At 35.0% G+C, this 22,165-nt stretch overlaps 1 long non-coding RNA gene across 2 annotated transcripts; it reads right to left on the reverse strand.

Annotated features, from left to right (window-relative positions):
* Window positions 1–12,851: 12,851 nt before the first annotated feature.
* LOC128283883 (uncharacterized) lies at window positions 12,852–18,193 on the reverse strand. 2 transcript variants are annotated; one of them, XR_008274255.1, is made up of 4 exons: window positions 18,095–18,193; window positions 17,543–17,623; window positions 16,170–16,235; window positions 12,852–12,938 (listed from the first exon to the last, which is right to left on the reverse strand). It is a non-coding gene; the product is annotated as an uncharacterized LOC128283883 (long non-coding RNA). The 2 variants fall into 2 exon arrangements; XR_008274256.1 differs by lacking the exon at window positions 12,852–12,938 and having other exon boundaries at window positions 15,999–16,235.
* Window positions 18,194–22,165: the final 3,972 nt, after the last annotated feature.

The raw sequence follows: 22,165 nt of genomic DNA on the forward strand, positions 1-22,165 counted from the left end.
AACTACCCTGCTAGTTGGAAAATTTTGAGGACGAAATTTCTTTAAGAAGGGGTGAATTGTAACGCCTCAAATTTGGGCCTAGAAGTATTAGGTTTGAGCGGGAGTACAATTAGGAGACTGCACATAAATATTTAATTATGCAAAGAAGTGACACAATTGAGTGTTTGGCTTAGTAGTTCTATGCTTTGGAAGTGTCTGGGAAGTCATGGGTTCAAGTCCTAGCTTCCACGAAATTTTGGTTTTTAAGGATAAAGCCCCTATCTTTGGTCAATAGGGTTATAAATAAATTTTGGTAAGTATGACACAAAGAGCCTAGTTATCTAGTGGATGTGGCGTGTGGATGATTCCCTTGAGGTCTAAGGTTCAAGTCATGGCAAGGTAAAAAGAGTATTTATTTTACTCTCTTGCAATGTGAGAAGCAAAAGCCAACTAGAACTATGTAGGTAGGATGTTTGAATCGGTCAATTGAGAAATTCTAGGAGTAGAATTGGGGATGTGGATAGGGAGTTTATCGGTTGGAGTGAATTTAGGAGAATTTTAAGGGATTTCAAATGGAAGGAGGAGTTGTGGCCGAATAGGGCATTGATCATTCAGGATTTTGGCTATAGGTAAGTTGTGGTCACTTCATTTTAGGTTTTTCTTTGGCAAATTGTGATTCTTTTCACTCTTCACCTCGGAAGCCGAGCTTTACTTTTCTTTTCGTATATCTTTTGGTATGGTGATTCGATTCTTCTTCCCTCCCTTTCTAGTCTATCGAATAGGCCTATTACCCTAGCAACTGTTTCAGTTTTGAATAGGTACTTCTTAACTCATGTTGCCTTTTCTTTTTCCCTCTCTCTATTCATCCTTGGCCAAATATACTCCTTTCTCTCTCTGACTCCAACATTACCCTCTTGACCGAATACCTCTGGCGTTTGTAGTCGTACTTCTCTTCCTCCCCTCTTAATCGTGCTATTTTCTTCTACTTAAACTGAATATCTCTTGTGTTACCTGGGCAGCGTCTGGATTGGAGTCAAGGCTGATTTTCAGTTAGTCTTTTCTTACCTCAGGGGCGCGATCTCTATAGCCAAAGGGGTTAGGCTGATTGTCCTTTCTTAATGAGTAATCATGTCGATTCGTGGTAAGTACTTTAAGTAGTATTTATTTACAGGGGATTATAACTTCTTATGAATCTGTTAGAGTGTTTTTAATACTTTGGTTTGGATTTTCCACGAATATGACTAATGGTGGATCGTTGTGAATCTTAGGTGCTTTGATCTCGGAAGGGTGCGTTAGCAGTTTCATAACAGGTGTGTAATCATACACCCAATTTTGCTACTGTCAAAATGTCAGATAAACGTGTGTGTTCGCACACTAAATAGACTGTAAAACGAAAAAAGCCGAAAAGCCGAAAGAATGGCCTTTTAACCACATGGGTGTGCGAATGCACATGTGGTAAGCCAAGCCCATGAATCATGGGCGTAAGACTGGAGAGGCCACCATGAGCGTTCACATGGGCTTAGGCTGTTTTGGGCATCAATGGGCCAAAATGGGTCATATGGGCCCAATGGGCTCGTGGGCTCCACACGAGTAAAATCAACAGTATGTAATAATTACTGATTTGGGTCATGTAGTTCGCATGGCCGTGGTAAATTTTGGCTAAATGGGCTACACGAGTGCATAGGCCCACTTGGGTCGAGTAGTGGGCCTTGGGCTCATTTACACTGTTATGATCATTTAGGTTATCTGTGTTGCTCGAGTCTACTGTAGACCTTCGAAAAGGTCGTTATCTGAGCTGAAACCCCAAAATAGGTAAAATAATAGTATTACCCTTGTAAGGTAAAATGACCATTATACCCCTGTAGGGTAAAATGATCGTAATGTCCTTGTAGGGTAAAATGATCGTAATACCCCTGTAGGTAAAATGATCGTAATACCCCTATAGGGTAAAATGACTATAATGCCCTTGTAGGGTAAAATGATCGTAATATCCCTTTATGGTAAAATGATGATTATGCCCTTATGTTTCGTATGACTGATGTGCTTATAATTTACATATATGATTGTACTAAGTATGACTTTGCATACACGTAATATTTATGACATGACATACTGCATGGGGTTGGGATTTTGATATGGAGGAAGTACTATATTAGTGGCTTTGCCACGTTATTACTGATACTGGTGGCTTTGCCACATTTACTGTTTCTGGCAACTATGCTGCATTATTATTACTGGCAACTTTGTTGTGATATTGGTGTACTGGCTGGGTGGGTCGATTTATATCCCTACATGGTGTGTTGGTTGGTACGGGTGGTGGTCTGGCTGGATTTGGGTGGGATGCATAATGGCATTACACTGTACTGATACTGTATTGGGCTTAGGCCCACATTGTTACTGTATAGGGCTTAGGCCCAGACTGTACTATTATTGAATAGGGCTCAGGCCCAGACTGTTACTGCTTGCATTGTTTACTGTTTGACTGATAGGGGATTACACATTGAGTTTTTGTAAGCTCACCCTTTCTTTTAACTGTGCACGTAATCCTCAACCTTAGACGGTTTGGAGCCGCTAGGGACTCGGAGGTGGCCACACGATTGCGAATGTTCTACGTTTGACTTTATTTATTTAAATTTCATATTGGGTTTTTGATTATGTAATAAGGCCATTTGTGGTTTTAAATTTTTTTTTGGGCTTTGATTTCTTACCTTAAACTACTAGACTAGGAAAAGATGAGTTTTCAAAATAATAACTATTTTAAAGGAAAACACGCATTTTAAACTTCAAGATTTTAAAAACTTCTACGTTTTTATTCAGTTTAAGGAATCAACGTTGATAAATATGGAAATCATTTTGACAAATTGATTTCAATTAGTAACAACTTAATTTGCCAAATTTTCTCAGGCAATGAAAACCAAAAGGGTTTTAACTTAAATTCGGATACTTAACGACAAGTCCTATTTCCGAAAAGCACTTCGATGTGACATGGCAGATTCGGCCATAACGTCTAGGCCGGGCTTGGGGTGTTACAAATCCCATATTATTCAATTCACTAACGAAAATCAATCCGGAAGAAATTCCAGCAAACACATACTTTAGTCATCATACTTGTTTAAGTCGATTAATCGAGATTAACTTTTGCTCTAACCGTGACTTTGCAAAGTCCAAATAGTCTTTAGAATAACCTGGCATCCTTTCCGAAATTTTATTTACTTACTCAACTATTTTCAACTCTATCCACATTATTAGCAAATCCGCTACTAAACTCTTTTCACTGGTGAACTCATGCAGCACAAATCTTATGAAATTTCATTATAAGATATCACATTAGTAAGGGGGTGCGGTCGTAAAACCTCTCACTTGACTCTCATACATACACGTATGGCTTAACATTCATCATCATCATCACAATTATACAACTCACTTCAGGCAATTTAACACACATATTTATGCTACACTAACTTTCTGATTATCTTATTCAAATAAGTGCGCTTATACATGCATTCCACAAATATTGAGTAAGTTTACTTACTGCATTCACTTAATCATACAAGTCAAACACATAACATCATATGAAGGTCAAACAAACATGAATGCTTATCATAATACAAATTTGCATTTTATGTTACTTTCCCAAATTTCAAGAATAATTCCCCTTTACACTATTTTAATTTCAAGGAATATTCAAATAGTATGCTCAAGGTATTTATATTAACAATATATCATTTCATTTTAAAAAATGCCCCTTTTTGGCACATATTCATAATACACACTCTAGAGTCACATAAGATATAACAATACTACCAGTCCAGGTTAAAGCCTTTTCATAACATTTATAACATTTTACCCATTTCATAAAATCATCACAATAAATCAAAATACTACATTCAACCAAAATAATAACATCTTACTCATAATTTTCAACTTCTAGATGTTTCATTTTTGTACCTCATTACATACACGTCATGAACTATTATTCATACCCATTCAAGTTTCAATTTATCACAAATACATTTTCAAATATCCCAATGTCATTTCCAGAATTTTCAAAAATAGCTTGGTTTGAAGGCACCTCTGTCTCAACAAAACAATTTCATCAGAGTCGGGAGATATCACACTATCACAGTTCATATATGGCATGTATAGCTAGACTCTTACACATGCTAGGTTAGTCCGAGAGCTAACTAAATCATAGTTCCGATACCACTAAATGTAATACCCCTTACCTGTGTCCGACACCGAAATAGGGTATGAGGCATTTCCAGACATAAATACATGCAATCGTATAAAATCGGGTCATGAATTTGCGTTCAAATTTAAAAATTTTCACATTTCATCTTAGAGTCCTTAATATGGGCCTACGAAGCCCAAATCATGCTTTGGAAACAGTTTGGGACCAAACCGAGGACTTTAGAAAACTTTGAAAATTTTCATGAAAAATAGGGGCACACTCCCGTGTGATATTAGGACATGGCCGTGTGGCTCATGTTTTTACCAATTCTCACCATTTGTAAATAATAAGAAATTTATTAACATGTTTTTACCAATTCTCACCATATGTTCTCAAGATAATACAATCATAATTGCACATAGTTCCACTATTTACTCTTGTTCATCTCAAGTTGTCTACTCAAGTCATAGTCACTAAATTATTTATATCATGAGCTACAGAACTCCAAATTAAGATCCGCTAATTTTCCTGAAACTACACTCACATATCTTCTTATCATAAAATTTAGAATTTTTGGTCTAGCCAATAAGTACAGTTTATTCTTTAAAGTCTCCCTTATTTTGCTGTTTGACAGTTCCAACCCCTCTTCACTAAAAATTAATTATCTCCTCATACGGGATTCGGATGATGTTTCTGTTTGTTTCTTTTGAAAATAGACTCATTAAGGATTTTAAGCATATAAATTATAAACCATAAGTTTTTTTTGTACAATTTTTAATGATTTTCCCAAATTAGAATAAGGGATTTCAAAATCATTTTGAACCTATCTCACAAAAATTCAAATACCTCATAATATGAAATTCTTTTACTTACATCGTTTCTTTTATGTGAAAATAGACTCAATAAGTTTTAGTTTCATATCTTATTCAACCTCTAATTTGATTTCCACCATTTTTGATGATTTTTCAAAATCACACAACTACTGCTGTCCAAAACTGTTTTATTGTTAATTTTACTCTCTCACGTTTTCTTTGTATTAACTTTCATTCAACATTCACATAGATTCCATACGTACCTGTATCGCTTAAATCAATTATACTTCCATTTTTTTTATCTTGGCTATGTCAATTGATACACTTAAACCTCAACGAAAACACATTATTTCAATTCAACATCAAATAATATTATTGGTTCATAATTCTTTCACATTTAATCATCACATAGTCATATTCGTTTACACTTAGTCATTTCCCGTTGAACACATCAGAATAATAACGGATACACGATGGCCTTCACATAGTACCACCCTTGTAGCCAAAGCTATTTTATTCACAAAGTGGCCTTCATATAGTACCACACTTGTGTCCAAAGCTATTTTATTCACAAAGTGGCCTTCACATAGTACCACACTTGTGTCCAAAGCTATTATATTCACAAAGTGGCCTTCACATAGTACCGCACTTGTGTCCAAAGCTATTTTATTCCTAAGGTTCAGTCGGGAAATTTCTCACTTAGCATAATGCAATGGACTTATTTCACTTAGCACATTGTCATGGACTTATTTCACTTAGATGCCATGGTCTTATTTCACTTAGCACAATGCCGTATCCTATATATGGTCATACATGCGAATCACTTATTTCACTTAGCACATTGCCATGGTCTAACTACCGTCAATTTATATATCACTACGCAACAATCATGATCAATCCTGTGTTTTTACTCAAGTTCTCATTCGGCCATAGCACACACAACATGTTAGCCGATTTTCCCACTTAACATCTAATGCACATATATGGTCATTTTTCTAGCTCAACTTCACCTATCTACCATTACTCATAAAAAGAACATGAAACAACAACCATTTCCTTCAATTCAATTCATGTCCGAATGCTCACAACATAACAATTTTCAAAATTTAATCATGGGTTAACTAAGCAATGCTTTGACCATGCTAATTTCGCAAGAATATCAAGAAAATACATGGAACATACCTTTGAATCATGCTAAGTAAATGATTGAATGTGCTTGAGCTTTTTCCTCTCTTTTTCTCTTAATTTCGGCTATGAAGAACAAAGATGAACAAGCTTTGTCCTTTTCATCATTTTGTTATTTTATTTATCTTTATTTTATAATATAAAGCCATTAAATATTATAATGCTAATTTAAAATGCATATATTGTTTATCATCATCATTATGGCCGGCCACTGCAAATTAAAGTGAGAAATTTGACATGAAAGTCCACCTATTTTAAACCATAAAATATTTGGCCACTACAAATTAACCTATCACATTTTCAAAATTTCTCACATAAGTCCTATTTAATAATTTCACATACAAATGACAAAATCAAAGCATGAAATTTTCACATGCACTTTCACATATAAAAAGCATAGCATATAACATTTAATTATTTTTGTGACTCGGTTTTGTGGTCCCAAAACCACTTTCCGACTAGGGTCAAATTAGGGCTATCACAACTCTCCTCCCCTTAGGAATTTTTGTCCCCAAAAATCTTACCAGCGAATAAATTAGGGTATCGTTCTTTCATGGAGTCTTTAAGCTCCCAAGTAGCTTCTTCAACCCCGTGTTTGACCCACAACACTTTCACTAACGAAATTGTTTTATTCCGCAATACTTTCACCTCATGAGCCAAAATACGAACCGGTTCCTCTTCATAACTCAAATCAGACCGAATTTCTATCTCTAATGGACTAATCACATGAGAAGGATCGGATCTGTACCGACGGAGCATCGAAACATGAAAAACGTCGTGAATCTTTCCAAGTTCAGGTGGCAAAAGTAGTCTATAAGCAACCGGCCCAATCCGTTCTATAATTCCGTATGGTCTGATAAATCTCGGGCTCAATTTGCCTTTACGGCCAAATCTGAATACCTTTTTCCACGATGAAACTTTAAGAAACACTTTGTCTCCGACTTGATACTCTATATCTTTCCGTTTGAAGTCCGTATACGATTTCTGACGATCTGGTGCTACTTTCAGACTTTCACGAATCACTTTTACTTTCTGTTCGGCCTCTTTAATCAAATCAACTCCGTAAATCTTATTCTCACTGAGTTCGGTCCAAAACAAAGGTGTACGACATTTATGACTGTACAAAGCCTCGTAAGGTGCCATTTTGATGCTCGATTGAAAACTATTGTTATATGCGAATTCAAATCGTTCCCACGAGGCACTAAACTCAAGGATGCAACATCTCAACATATCCTCAAGTATCTGAATAATTCGCTCGGACTGACCATTGGTCTGGGGATGAAAAGCGGTGCTAAAATGTAACTTAGTACCCAATGCTTCTTGCAATTTCTTCCAAAACCGCGATGTGAATCTCGGATCTCTATCCGACACAATAGAAGTAGGTACCCTGTGTAACCTTACAATCTGAGAAACATACAGTTCGACTAACTTATCAAGTGAATAATCCGTACGTACGGGAATAAAATGAGCCGACTTTGTCAATCTATCAACAACAACCTAGATCGCATCTTTCTTGCTTGGAGACAATTGCAACCCAGATACAAAATCCACCGTGACTCGATCCCACTTCCACTCAGGTATCATGATCGACTGAAGTAATCCCGAAGGCACTTGATGTTCCTCTTTCACTTGTTGACATATCAAACACTTCAAAACAAAGTCAAAAATGTCTCGTTTCATACCATGCCACCAATACTGACATTTCAGATCATTGTACATTTTCGTACTACCCGGGTGAACTAACATTCGGCTGCTATGAGCCTCATTCAAAATCATCGGAATAAGCTCTGAATTTCTCGGAACATATAATCGATTTCTAAACCTCAAACAATCATTGCTATCAATCAAAAACTCTGAATTCTCTTTCGAAACACATAGTGCTCGTTTTACAATTAAATCATCATCACCTTTTTGAGCTTCACGGATTTGTTGCATTAATAACGGTTTTGCTTTTAACTCCACTACTAACACATCATTAGTGGACACAGACAGGTGCACATTCATTGCTCGCAAAACAAACAGTGATTTGCAGCTTAAAGCATCAGCAACCACGTTAGCCTTTCCCGGATGGTAATCAATGACAATATCATAATCATTCAATAATTCTAGCCAACGTCTTTGTCTCAAATTCAAATCTCTTTGAGTCATCAAGTATTTGAGGCTTTTGTGATCAGAATACACATGGTATTTTTCCTCGAACAAGTAGTGGCGCCAAATTTTCAAAGCGAAAATAATAGCAGCTAACTCGAGATCATGAGCCAGATAGTTTTTCTCATGTGGCTTCAATTGTCTCGAAGCGTACGTTACAACTCTACCCTCTTACATCAACACATAGCCCAAACCATTCAGAGACGCATCACTGTAGATCACAAATTCTTTACCGATTTCTGGCTGAACTAACACTAGAGCTTCAGTCAAAAGAGATTTCAATTGATCAAAACTTTTCTGGCACTTTTTTGACCACTCAAATTTGATGTCTTTCTGAAGCAACTTTGTCATCATTGTTGCTATCATCGAGAAACCTTTCACAAACTGTCTGTAGTACCTGGCAAGTCCCAAAAAAACTTCGAACTTCTGAAACATTTCTCAGAGGCTTCCAATCGAGTATAGCTGAAATTGTACTCGGATCAACTCGGATACCCAATGCGGATACAACATGCCCCAAAAAGCTAACTTCTCTAAACCAAAAATCACATTTATTGAACTTCGCATATAATTGCTTGTCTCGCAAAATCTACAATACTAACATCAAGTGCTCAGCATGTTCAGTTTCATCGCGTGAATAGATCAAAATGTCATTTATAAACACGACTACAAACCGATCCAAATACTGTCTGAAAATCCGATTCATTAGATCTATAAAAACTACAAGGGCATTAGTAAGCCCAAACGGCATCACTAAGAACTCGTAGTGTCCGTACCTCGTTCTGAAAGCAGTTTTAGGCACATCAGAGTCTCTAACTCACAACTGATAATAACTCGATCTCAAGTCTGTCTTCGAAAATAATGAGGCTCCTTTCAGTTGATCAAACAAATCATCGATTCGCGGCAACAGATATTTATTCTTTATCGTTACTTTATTAAGTTGACGATAATCAATACACATTCTCATAGTTCCGTCTTTCTTTTTCACAAACAATACTGGCGCACCCTAGGGAGAAAAACTCGGTCGAGCAAAACCTCTATCTGTCAACTCTTACAACTGAGATTTCAATTCTTTTAGTTAGTTTGGTGCCATACGATACGGAGCTATCAAAATCGGTGTAGTCTTTGGTACAAGTTCAATACCAAACTCTACCTCCAGAACAAGGGGTAATCTAGGTAATTCCTCGGGGAACACATCCAGATATTCACAAACTACAAGCACAGTCTCAAGTTTCTTTTCTGATTCTTTACTATCCAGTACGTACTCAAGATATGTTTCACACCCCTTTTTCACATATTTCTGAGCCAACATCAAGGATATCACAGCCGGTAATCCATTCAAATAGGTAGACTCAACTCGAATTATCTCATTATTTGAACATCTCAAATCAATTGTCTTTCGCTTGCAATTCACTACTGCATCATGCACAGTTAACCAATCCATACCAAGAATTATATCAAACTCATCAAACGGTAATAACATTAAATCAGCCAGAAAGCAAGAATCTTGGATCATCAGGGGACATTTCTTACATACTTTGTCAACTAGCACATAACGGCCCAAAGGATTCGACACCCGAATCACAAACTCAGTAGACTCAACAGGTAGAGTCTTACTGGATGCCAAAGTTTCACATACATATGAATGAGTAGAACCGGGGTCGATCAAAGCAATCACATCAGTATCAAAAAGAGTATAAGTACCGGTAATAACATCTGCCGAAGAAGTATCCTCGCGCGCTTGTATAGCATAGGCTCTGGCAGGAGCACGAGCCTCAGAACATATAGCAGTATCTTTGGTCCCTCTTTGATTTCCACTAGCATTACCCTCATGTCTAGATGGTCTACCTCGTGTTGCAGTGTTACTAGGTCTCCCACTCGGATCAAGATTCATTCACTAATTTTGGACGATCTCGATAAAGTGATCAGCTGATCCACACTTGAAACAAGAGCGGCCATGAAATCTACAGCTTCCTGAATGCCATTTACCACAATGCTTGCACTCAGATCTGTCTTGACGATCATTGCCGACACTGGCAACAGAGGTAGCTCGCATACTCATAGGGGGTCGATCACAGTCTCGTTTGGAAAAACCCGAAGTATTCTTGGATCGGCCTGAGTCATCTCTAAATTTCTTCGATGACTGATGAAAGGATTTTCCCGAAGATCTTTTACAGAACTCTCTAACTCTATCAACAACTTTTCTTTTCTCTTTACCGAGCTCTTCGGCTTTACAAGCTCGCTCGACAAGCACTACAAACTCTTTGATTTCCAAAATACCCACCAACAGTTTGATGTCTTCATTCAACCCATCCTCAAGGCGTTTACACATGATAGCCTCAGACGAAACACATTCCCGAGCATATCTACCAAGTCTGACAAACTTTCGCTTGTAATCTCGGTAACTGTCATAGAGCCCTATTTGAGCTCGAGAAATTCCTTCTGTTTCTGATCGATGAATCTTTGACTGATATATTTCTTGCGGAACTCGGTTTGAAAGAATTCCCAAGTAACCCGTTCTCTCAGCATAACTGAAATCAAGGTATTCCACCAATAGTAGGCAGAATCACGTAACAGAGATATAGCACATTTTAAGCACTCATCGGGTGTGCACGATAATTCATCAAACACGCGAATGGTATTATCGAGCTAAAACTCAGCCTGCTCGGCATCATCACTGTCAGTAGCCTTGAACTCAGAAGCCCCGTGCTTTCGAATTCTATCAACTGGAGGCTTGCTCAACCTCAACGGGTCAACTACAGGAGGTACCACAGGTGCAGGAGTTGTATTAGTTGGGGGTGGGGGATGTGAAATAGCCAGATTAGTTCGAACATATTGGGTAAACCAATCGTTCATCATAGCATAAAAGGCTTGCTTAGCTTCATCATTCTGATTACGAGCATTTGGTTGACAGTCCAACGGGGCTGTCCGTGTGCGGGAGCAGGTGCTACGCTCTCTACATCATCAGCTACCGCTCGATCAGGATCAGAATTCATTACTATACGAAAAACACATTTCAACTGTCAGAAATCATCACACTATCGTAATAACACTTCATGGCATGTATAGCTAGACTCACACGCGCTACGTTAGTCCTAGAATCGACTAAACCGTAGCTCTGATACCAATAAAATGTAACACCCTTATAACCTGTATCCGTCACCAGAGTGGGTTATGAAGAGTTACCAATCCAAAACACTACATTTGTACATTCACATTTACATAAGTTCATTAGCAATTATATGCATAGCCAAACAAAATCAAAGATCAAAATTCAGACTTAAATCGACATTCAAAAGTTACCATATTCACATGGCTTATATACAACAACATCTCAAAATATCATTCACTTAAGTCTATTTCTATACATGCCATACGAATTCCAAAATATAATAGTACCAAAACGATAGATAGTGTGACGAGTTACTGATGATCCCCGAGCAAGTGGCTGGAGTCAACGATCTAAAAACAGAGAAACATAACAAACGGAGTAAGCTTCCATAAGCTTAGTAAGTTTTAAGCAATGCAAACAATTAAATTCAATTATAAATCAATCAATTAAATTCTCAAGTGACATTTCTTAGGTATATTGCCATTTGGCCGAATATATATATACAAACATTTAACGTATATTTAGCATATTAACTTCACTTGAATCTGAATTCAGATAACATAAGTAAATCAAATATTTTCACATAACTTCACATTTTGGCCGAATGTATCAGGATCATATACATATAGTCTTAATACTTATTCACATATACATCATATTACATACTTGGGATTCAATCCCAATCAAGCTCATATAAGTACAAGATACATACCTAGCCAACTTAAGGTATTATACGATTTCAATTGTCGTTTTATCACGAAGTTTCAAAATCTTAGATTTATATCAAATCACCGGAAATTAGCCTGCTAGGTTTAAAACCCGAATTCATCACCAGCACGAAACCTGCTAGACTTTAAGTCTGAACTCATTCACCGGTATTACGCCTTCTAGGCTCAAAGCCTGATATTAGCTCACCGGCATTACGCCTGCTAGGCTCGAAGCCTGATATTAACTCACTGGCATTATAGCTTGCTAGGCTCGAAGCCTAATATTAACTCACCGGCATTATAGCCTGCTAGGCTCGAAGCCTGATATTAACTCACCGACATTATAGCCTGCTAGGCTCAAAGGCTCGAATAGTATTGTACGATAATCAAATCAACAAGTTCCATATAACTTACTCATATCAATTAGGTACTAGCATCATTTGAACATATATAATTATACTTCTCAAACATTTTTCTTTCATCTCATTTTCACACTTAGCATTCGATAGCTTATGCATAACATTTCGCTCACATTCATTTCAAACTTATCATTCGATTATAAAAGCACATTGCATATTTACCAACATGTTATACTTGCCATTAGGCCATATAAGCATGATACAATACACCATCATTTCATCTTTAACATTCAACTAAATCCATACCTTACAAAGAATACCTAATTCACATAATATATCAGATTATAATCAATTGTTATTTACGTTTGATTACTTAAAACTTACCTTGGATGTTGTCGAACGATTACAACAGCTATTCGATTTCTTTCTCCTTTCCCCTATCCAACTTTGGTCCTCTAAGCTCTTGAGCTAAATCAAACAAATTTACTTCTCAATCAAACACATACATACAGCAACCATATACATTTCAAAAACCAATTCATTCGTATCATTTGTCCATATATTAGCTTTTAGCATATTTGGTCATTAGAGCGACCTATTTAACTTTCAAGCATTCATTTCTAATTTTAATTAAACAATGCCGAATGCCATTAACTACTAATTCCATACACACATATGCATAAAATTCATTCATACATAATCTATAGCTCATCCGGTCATTCATCTCTCAAACCTATCAAAGCTTCATATCAAACTTCCTTGGCCGAATACACATATAAGCACATAATGCACATTTAGCATTTTTATTTACTTCATAATACATTCGGCCTTGGCATAATTTCATTAAAATCCCTATTAGCCGCTTCACAAATCAATTATATCATCTACTTAATATTTCATAACTTATCATGCTAGCCGAATATTATTTATTCAAGTTCTCATTCGGACATAGCACACACAACATGTTAGCCGATTTTCCCACTTAACATCTAATCGACATATATGCTCATTTGTCTAGCTCAACTTCACCTATCTACCATTACTCATAAAAAGAACATGAAACAACAACCATTTCCTTCAATTCAATTCATGACCGAATGCTCACAACACAACAATTTTCAAAATTTAATCATGGGTTAACTAAGCAATGCTTTAACCATGCTAATTTCGCAAGAATATCAAGAAAATACATGGAACATACCTTTGAATCATGCTAAGTAAATGACCTAATGTGCTTGAGCTTTTTCCTCTCTTTTTCTCTTAATTTCGGTTATGAAGAACAAAGATGAACAAGTTTTGTCCTTTTCATCATTTTGTTATTTTATTTATCTTTATTTTATAATATAAAGCCATTAAATATTATAATGCAAATTTAAAATGCATATATTGTTTATCATCATTATTATGGCCCGCCACTACAAATTAAAGTGGGAAATTTGACATGCAAGTCCACCTATTTTAAACCATAAAATATTTGGCCACTACAAATTAACCTATCACATTTTCAAAATTTCTCACATAAGTCCTATTTAATAATTTCACATACAAATGACAAAATCAAAGTATGAAATTTTTACACATGCACTTTCACATATAAAAAGCATAGAATATAACATTTAATTATTTTTTTGACTCGGTTTTGTGGTCCCGAAACCACTTTCCAAATAGGGTCAAATTAGAGCTGTCACATGTGCAGGACAGTTCAACAAAAACCTGGATAGTGTTTTCAAGCCAGAACACGGCCCTTTCCGGATCATCACATGCAGTAGCCCTAAATTCTTCCGCCCCATGTTTGTCAATTTTATCTATCCAAGGCTTACAAATTCTAACAAGTTCAACACCCTGTGGTACCTCAGGAACCGGTTGAGGAGCAAGTGGGGGAAGTCGTTTTACATCGGGGTTTGTTCTCAAATACTGGGTAAACCATCCATTCATCATTTGAAAGAAGACTTGCTTTGCCTCCTCACTTCGGCCCTCAGACATAGGCCTTTCAATACCAGACGCAGAGGCGACTCTCTAAACTAAAGCTGAAGCTGTAACACCCCTAACCCGTCTCCATCGCCGAACCAGGGTTAAGAAGTATTACCAGACATGACACAACATTCGAACGAGTCTTATCAGCACGTATGTAATATACAATTAATTAAAGCATATCACTAATTAATTATTAAACATATATCATAAGTCATATTACTAATAAAACTCATATCTCATAAACCAAAGGTTCATACACATAGGACCAAATTGGCTAAAACCATTCTAGTACGAATATCAAATAAATTTACACTTAACCGCAAGTTAAATTACCCTTCATATACATATAATTATATATATGACGTAAGTGACTTTACTACTAAGCAACATTCGGCTTCATTAAAATCACAGAATACACATACCATAAAATTTTACGAGGTATTACTCACAACATGTAATGCATCAATAAGCACAACAAAAATTAATCCCAAAATGGTTAAACAAGTTACTGAAACACTTTTTTTTTTATTAAACGTAAATTCATCAAAACCATATACATGTCTTTGTAATTTATTAAGTCATAATACAAGCCTTGAAACCATATACATGTGCGACTCAGGTCAAGGTTAATAAGGCTCACATAGTTTACACTTTAAGTCAAATTGAAAATATCCACACGGAAAAAAAAATAATCATGCATATTCATATACTCCTTTATAAGTTTTTATCATTAAGTATCATACATATGTTTTTACTTGGTCATTAGTATTTATGCGCATGTGAACTTAATTAATTTAATCAATTTATGAACCTAATTCATCAAAATACACACACTTATTACTTATGCTAACTAATATGCCGACAATTGCATAAGCAACACTCAAATGCAGACAATGTTCGGACAGCACAAGTTGTAAATCCTTTATTAACATCGTGACCCAAGTTTAGTAGCATTTGCTTGGGAACCGAATTTAGACATACATTCATATTCCAACTATTTTAAACCAATATTGCGTATCAACTAAATAAAACCACTGCTACCTTGATGTTTACTCCATATTGCATAACAGTTCATCTTCAAACTCCATTGCCGAATATATATCCATTTATACTGTCTAGTATTTAATACTATGATTTCGCCTTCCAAAATAGAATTACAAAGTATACAAACATCAATTATGACATATTCATGCATTATATAATTAAACACATGGATAAATCTATATATATATATATATATATATCTCAAACATTTTATGCAACCAATTCATCACATCATATGTTCTCAATTAAGATAATAACTAAATACATCCCAAGCTTATATGTATACATACGAAAGCCGAATCAGAAGTATCTTCCAACATTTATTTAATTCAACCTTTTTAAATCTTACCTTTATAAAGTACCCAGACCAACTTACCTTATTATCTAAATTTATAGCAACAATCAAACAAAACAAGCTACACATAAATACATTTATATACATGCCACGACTAAATTATTAAACCCTAAGTCAACCTTACCGCATACTTTATACTCATTCCCATACCTTAATTTAATTCATCTAAGACCACAACTAAACATGTTCACATCATATTCAAACCTTAAAACCGAACACAACGATTTGTTCAAGCCATTTTCGCATGGCTATATGATTTACAAATCCAAAATCAAACATAACATATTTTAGCTTATACATGCCATAGTTCCAAACTTATAAAATACCGAAAGCGGTCGATAGTGTGATTAGCTTTTCTGACGATCCCCGAACTCGTAGATTGAATTCAAAATCTATAAAATAGAGACAATTATACACAGTAAGCTACCTTAACTTAGTAAGTCATAAGCAGATAAACACATAAGATAATATTATCAACTTGATTAAACCAAACCAGAGTTATATTATCATAACACATGTAAAGCCAAACACGCATAAACTCATATTCTAAGTATATATATATATATATATATATTCATTTGTAAATGCCACTTTGGCCGAAAGCCTACATAACCATATTATCATATTGTCGTATAATTTCCAAAATCGAATAATCATTATAGACCCAATTCACAATCCCATAAGATTCATAAGCTCATGTGTCACTATATAATTTCATATCTTTATATTAGCTATGTGGCCGGTTTTACACAATCACACCTACATATAATTAAGACTTGTTCAATGGTATCTACATTGCCGAATACCCTCATAATTACCTTAGCACATTATTAGCCAACTTTTCAAAATCGGTTGGCATAAAGAAATTTAGTCCATACGCACTCATATGCGTAAGCTATTGTACCCAAATAATATTTCATATACATGTTAATTATGCAACCGAATATACATATGTCTATACCAAAGTACTATATACTATTAAAGCCATGTTATCAAATACCTAAAGCTGAACCTTTAGCCATTTGTTTACGCACGCTCATGTATCAAATCTTTATACCACATAATTGCACTTAACATATATCCAGATATGTTTCACGATTACTCACGTGGGCCGAGTACTCACATGGTTCTTCTAACATATATTGCTCAATTTCCAAACTAAATTATCTTTATCATGACTAGTACCTATACTCATATATGCATAAGTTCATAACTCAATGAATAATAATCACACATATATTTATAGTATGTGGCCGAACACATACACATGTAAATAAAATATATCCTTCACTTTCAAGGTCAAATACCATTATAAAAACACATATATTTATACTTATGAATCACACTATGATATCATATGCATATTTTTAGCAAAGGCCAAGTATACATCAGAATTATATTTCTGTTCTTCTAAGGGATCTGTAAACTCGCACACTCAGTGCCAATTCCTTGTAACGTATCGCACACTTAGTGCTGTTACATTAACATCTTGCACACTTAGTGCCACAATCTTGTGACGTATCGCACACTTAGTGTCGTTACCTTAATAGGTTTATTCCGTCGAAACGAATTCGTAACATTTTGTAATCACACTTTGTCACATTCGGCTATAATTTATATAAAATCATATTTTTCCATTCAGCACAGATACTTTGCATTTAACTAAAAATTAAGTACGTCAATTTACTTACGAACTTACCTCGATCGATGAAAAATGGAACGGGACTAATCGATAACTTTCGGTTTCCTCGATCTAAACCCGATTTCTTTAGTTCTTGATCTAAACATATTCAAATTAAGCTCATTCAAATATATTTTCACTCAATTTGATCCAAACAAATACAAATGGGAAAATTACCATTTTACCCCTGACATTTTACACTTTTTACAATTTAGTCCAATTTACGCAAAACACAAAATATTCAAAATTTGACTTTACTATGCTCAAGCCGAATCTTTATTAAGCTCATACAAGTCCATAAAATTCATTTGTTCACATCTTAGTCCCTCTAACTATTATTTTTGCAATTAAGTCCTAATTACTCAAAATCATCAAAAATTCCAATACAAAATATATTGACCCAACACCTATCTTTCATATTTCGCCATCAAACAATAAAAATCATAATCTCTCATCAATGGCATAACTCAAAATATTCATCACAATTAAAAATTTAAGCATGGGTTTTGTAGTACTCGAAGCAACGATCTCAGAAACGTAAAAACTATCAAAAACCGACTAAAAACGAACCTTAAATTTGAACTTGGGAGATGGCCAAACCTAGTTTCTTCTCTTTTCTTCTTCTTTTGTTTATAATCGGCTATGGTGATATTATAAGAGCAGTAAGGCTTATTTTATTTTATAACATATATTATATAAATTAAAGGTTGGCTTCCTAAATTACCCTTTTAAAAATTAACTACTAAAGCTTATAAGCCAAGGACATATTCGTCCATGTCACATGCACATGATTTCCAACTCATAACTTATATTATATACATATAATTATATACATTTTATTATTATAACATATATATATATATATATATTGTAAATATTAAATAAGAAAATATATTCAACCTAGCTAATGTCGTCCACTAAAATACATAGAAAAAAATTGGACTTTTTGCATCATGAGTGCTTCCATTTAAGAAGCCATTACCAAAACAGTTCTTACAATTAAAACTAGCTAATTTTCAATTTAAGCGATTAAGTCCTTTTATTAAATCGGACACCTAAATGACAAAATTAAATTACGAAAATTTCACAGATATAAATTCGCACAAAATAAACACAGAAAATAATTTAAAGATATTTTTCAGACTTGGATTCGTGGTCCCAAAACCATCATTCTAATTAGGGTCTAAATCGGACTGTTATAGAAGCATTCCTCGGATTCAGCTCTAGCTCGGTTGGATGACATTATAGTATGAAAAACACATTTAAAAATGATCAGGAGTCATCACACTATCACAATTTATATAATGGCATGTATAGCTAAACTCGTGTTTGCTACGTCAAATTCAAAAATAGGCTAAACCGTAGCTGTGATACCACTAAATGTAACAACCCTAACCCGTACCCGTTGGCAGAATAGTGTTTCAAAGCATTACCGAAACATCCAAAACATTTTTCAATTCATTCATGCAAATCACTATTCATCAATCGAGATTATTCATAACATCCCTTAATCGGACCCTCTAGTCCAATACGAGCATTAGAATCGAGTAGGGACTTAATCGGGACCTAAAAATTTTTCACGAAATTACAAAAAAAATTTCAATGAGCAGGGCTCACACACCTGTGTGGTCCAAGGGACACGCCCGTGTAACCTTGGGACATGCCCGTGCTAGAGGCCGTGTTGGCCCTGTGTAACTCTCTAACTTGCACACACGGCCGTACCACATGCCCGTGTGCTAGGCTGTATGGTTAATTAATTTAATTCTAATTACGTGCAGGTTTCACACGGCTGAGACACATGCCCGTAACTCTACTCATGTGCCCAATTTTGAGCATTCTATTTCTCAAAATTTAGGTGCAGAGGATACACGGCCTAACCACATGCCCGTGTTACCAGGCTGTGTGTCACACACAATCAAGACACACGCCCGTGTGGACAAAATGAAGTCATTTCCTAGCTTCATTTCTCACCCAAAAACCTACACATAAAACACTCAACCAATTCCAACCAATTCAAATATTTAAAGTAAGCAATTTCATCAATTCATCAAGGCATATCATTTCATCCATACATAGTTTCCAACTCACCTTATCTTAAATTAAACATTCATAATATTGGGTTACATGAACTTAGCATAACACATGTGGATATATATATATCAAAATAGTTTACTAATCATATCCCAAAATGAACCACCACTAGCCATTCCAAGGCTAGGTTACTAAATGACACTTCAAGCCACTATTGGCCAAGTTTCCCTATACATGCCATTACACCAAAATGATTTCACTAAATATACCCGAAATGCTAGGTTGATAGTGTGACGATGCTCCAACGATCTTCCAACCTTCACGAGCTTTCGAGCACTATAAAACAAGGGAAAAATAAAAGGAGTAAGCATTACATGCTTAGTAAGTTCGTATAATAGAAACTAAACTTACCAATCTTGTTTAATAAATTTAAGCATACATATCATGTTTTCCATCTATTTGGCTAAATTGTCTAAACACATACAATCAATCAAACATGTTAGTCAAATCTTCATATCAATCAAGTAATATAGATGAGCTCACCAAACAATGTTATTTCAAGTCATTATCATTTTATCTCAAGATTTTCATGCCAAGTCAAGAGTTATATGTCCATTGAATTATTGAAATCCTGATAAAAGCTCAAGTAGTACACTCGTGGTGTACGATTCATTAATCCGTCAATTCTTATCGAGGGTACCCCTTAGGGTACTTAACCAATGAACACACTCACGAGTCACATGTAGTATAATAGGATTACCAATCCATGCTAAATCTTTTAAATAGTGTATGCTCACAAGAGCTCGATTAGGGTTACCAGTCCAGGCTAAATCCTAATCATAACGAGTGCTCGAGAGGTATTATATCGGGATTACCCTCCGGGATACATCCTTTATACAACAAGGTTATTGGGATTGCTCGTCCAAGCTAAATCCCGTTCGTAAAAAATGCAGGACCTTGTTAGTTTCGAGAAAGCATATACATTCATCGAAATTTAATATTCAATCAAGACTTAACCCTTTTATTACCATTTCAAGTATGTATAATTTTACATCATAACATACAAGTAAGGCACATTAACATAAATCACATACAATACAACATTCAATTTACATAATTACATATCTGATTAAGTTACACAAACTTACCTCGACACTTGTTCACGTAAAAATCTACAAATCCAAAATCTTTTCCTTTCCTCGATCTAACCTTGAGTTTGTGTTTTCTAGATCTATATAAATGAATTTAATCATTAATTTCATACATTTCATACTTAGACGGACTTAATTTACGTCTTAGGCAAAATTACCACTTTTTCCCTAACTTTTTTAAAAATTATGACTTTGTCCCTACGCCCGAAAAATGAAACTTGTACAAATTACTCCCTATTCCAAGCCTAACCAAAGCCCCATTACAAATTTTCTAGCACATGTTTACATAAAATTTAATAATTTTTCATCAAATTTTACAAGTTTACATTTTAGTCCTTAAATCAAATTTTCATCAAAAATCACCTTGCAAAAGTTGTTTATCTATCAATAATCTTTCATTTTCTACCATAAATTTCTAATTTCCAGCATAATATATCCATGACCCATTTTCATACCTTGATAAATTTTCCAATTAATCCCTCAAATAGAGAGATTAAGCTATCCCGGTTCTAAAAATATCAAAATTACTAAAAACGAGACAAGGGAACTTACCCAATGAGGCCTTGAAAGCTTCTTTTCTCTCTCTTAGGGTTTCCATGTCTTTTTAAGGTTGAAGATGACAAAATAAGATGATATAATTCTATTCATCTTTTTAATTAATCATGTATTTTGGTATTTCTAATTTAGTCCCTTGTCTTGTTCTATAATTCCATGGATGAGTAAACATAAAAAATCTACATACTTTTATTAATGGTCTAATTACCGTATAAGGACCTTAAGTTTTGAATTCTATAGCTATTTGATCCTCATAGCTACTAGAATTCAACTTTCGCATTTTATGCGATTTAGTCCTTCTCGTAATTAGGCACTAAATCGATAAAATTTTTATATCAAAATTTTCACACGTTATTTCTATCATATTACGGGCCACATGATAAAATAAAAATAAAATATATTTTGGATCGAATTTGTGATCCCGAAAGCACTATTCCGATTTCACTGAAAAATGGGTTGTTATACTAGTGACATGTCACTTGTATCCTAATCTATTCCTAAGGTTCGATTGGGATATCTCGCTTGCCAAATTGTTGTCAAATGTTTCCGTAAGGTTGATTACACAATTCATGCATAAATTAAAGCATTTAAACACGTTTAAAGTAAATCTTATTTAACAAATGAACTTACCTCGGTTACAAAAATGGCCAAAAGGACCTATTCGTCAAATACTTTATTTTTCCCCCGATCTACGCCCGAACTTCATTTTTTCTTGATCTATAATACCACTTTTAACTTATTTAATCATCACATTATTTAATTCAGCCCAAAAACATATTATGGAAAAATTTATATTTTTGCCCCAACTTTTCAACATTTTATGATTTAATCCCTAGGCTCGTAAATTGAATTTCATTCAACTTTATCACAACCCAAGCCTTTCGGATTGTTATTTATACTCATA

Source organism: Gossypium arboreum, chromosome 2 (assembly GCF_025698485.1).
Source record: "Gossypium arboreum isolate Shixiya-1 chromosome 2, ASM2569848v2, whole genome shotgun sequence".
In the NCBI taxonomy this organism is placed as follows: domain Eukaryota; kingdom Viridiplantae; phylum Streptophyta; class Magnoliopsida; order Malvales; family Malvaceae; genus Gossypium; species Gossypium arboreum.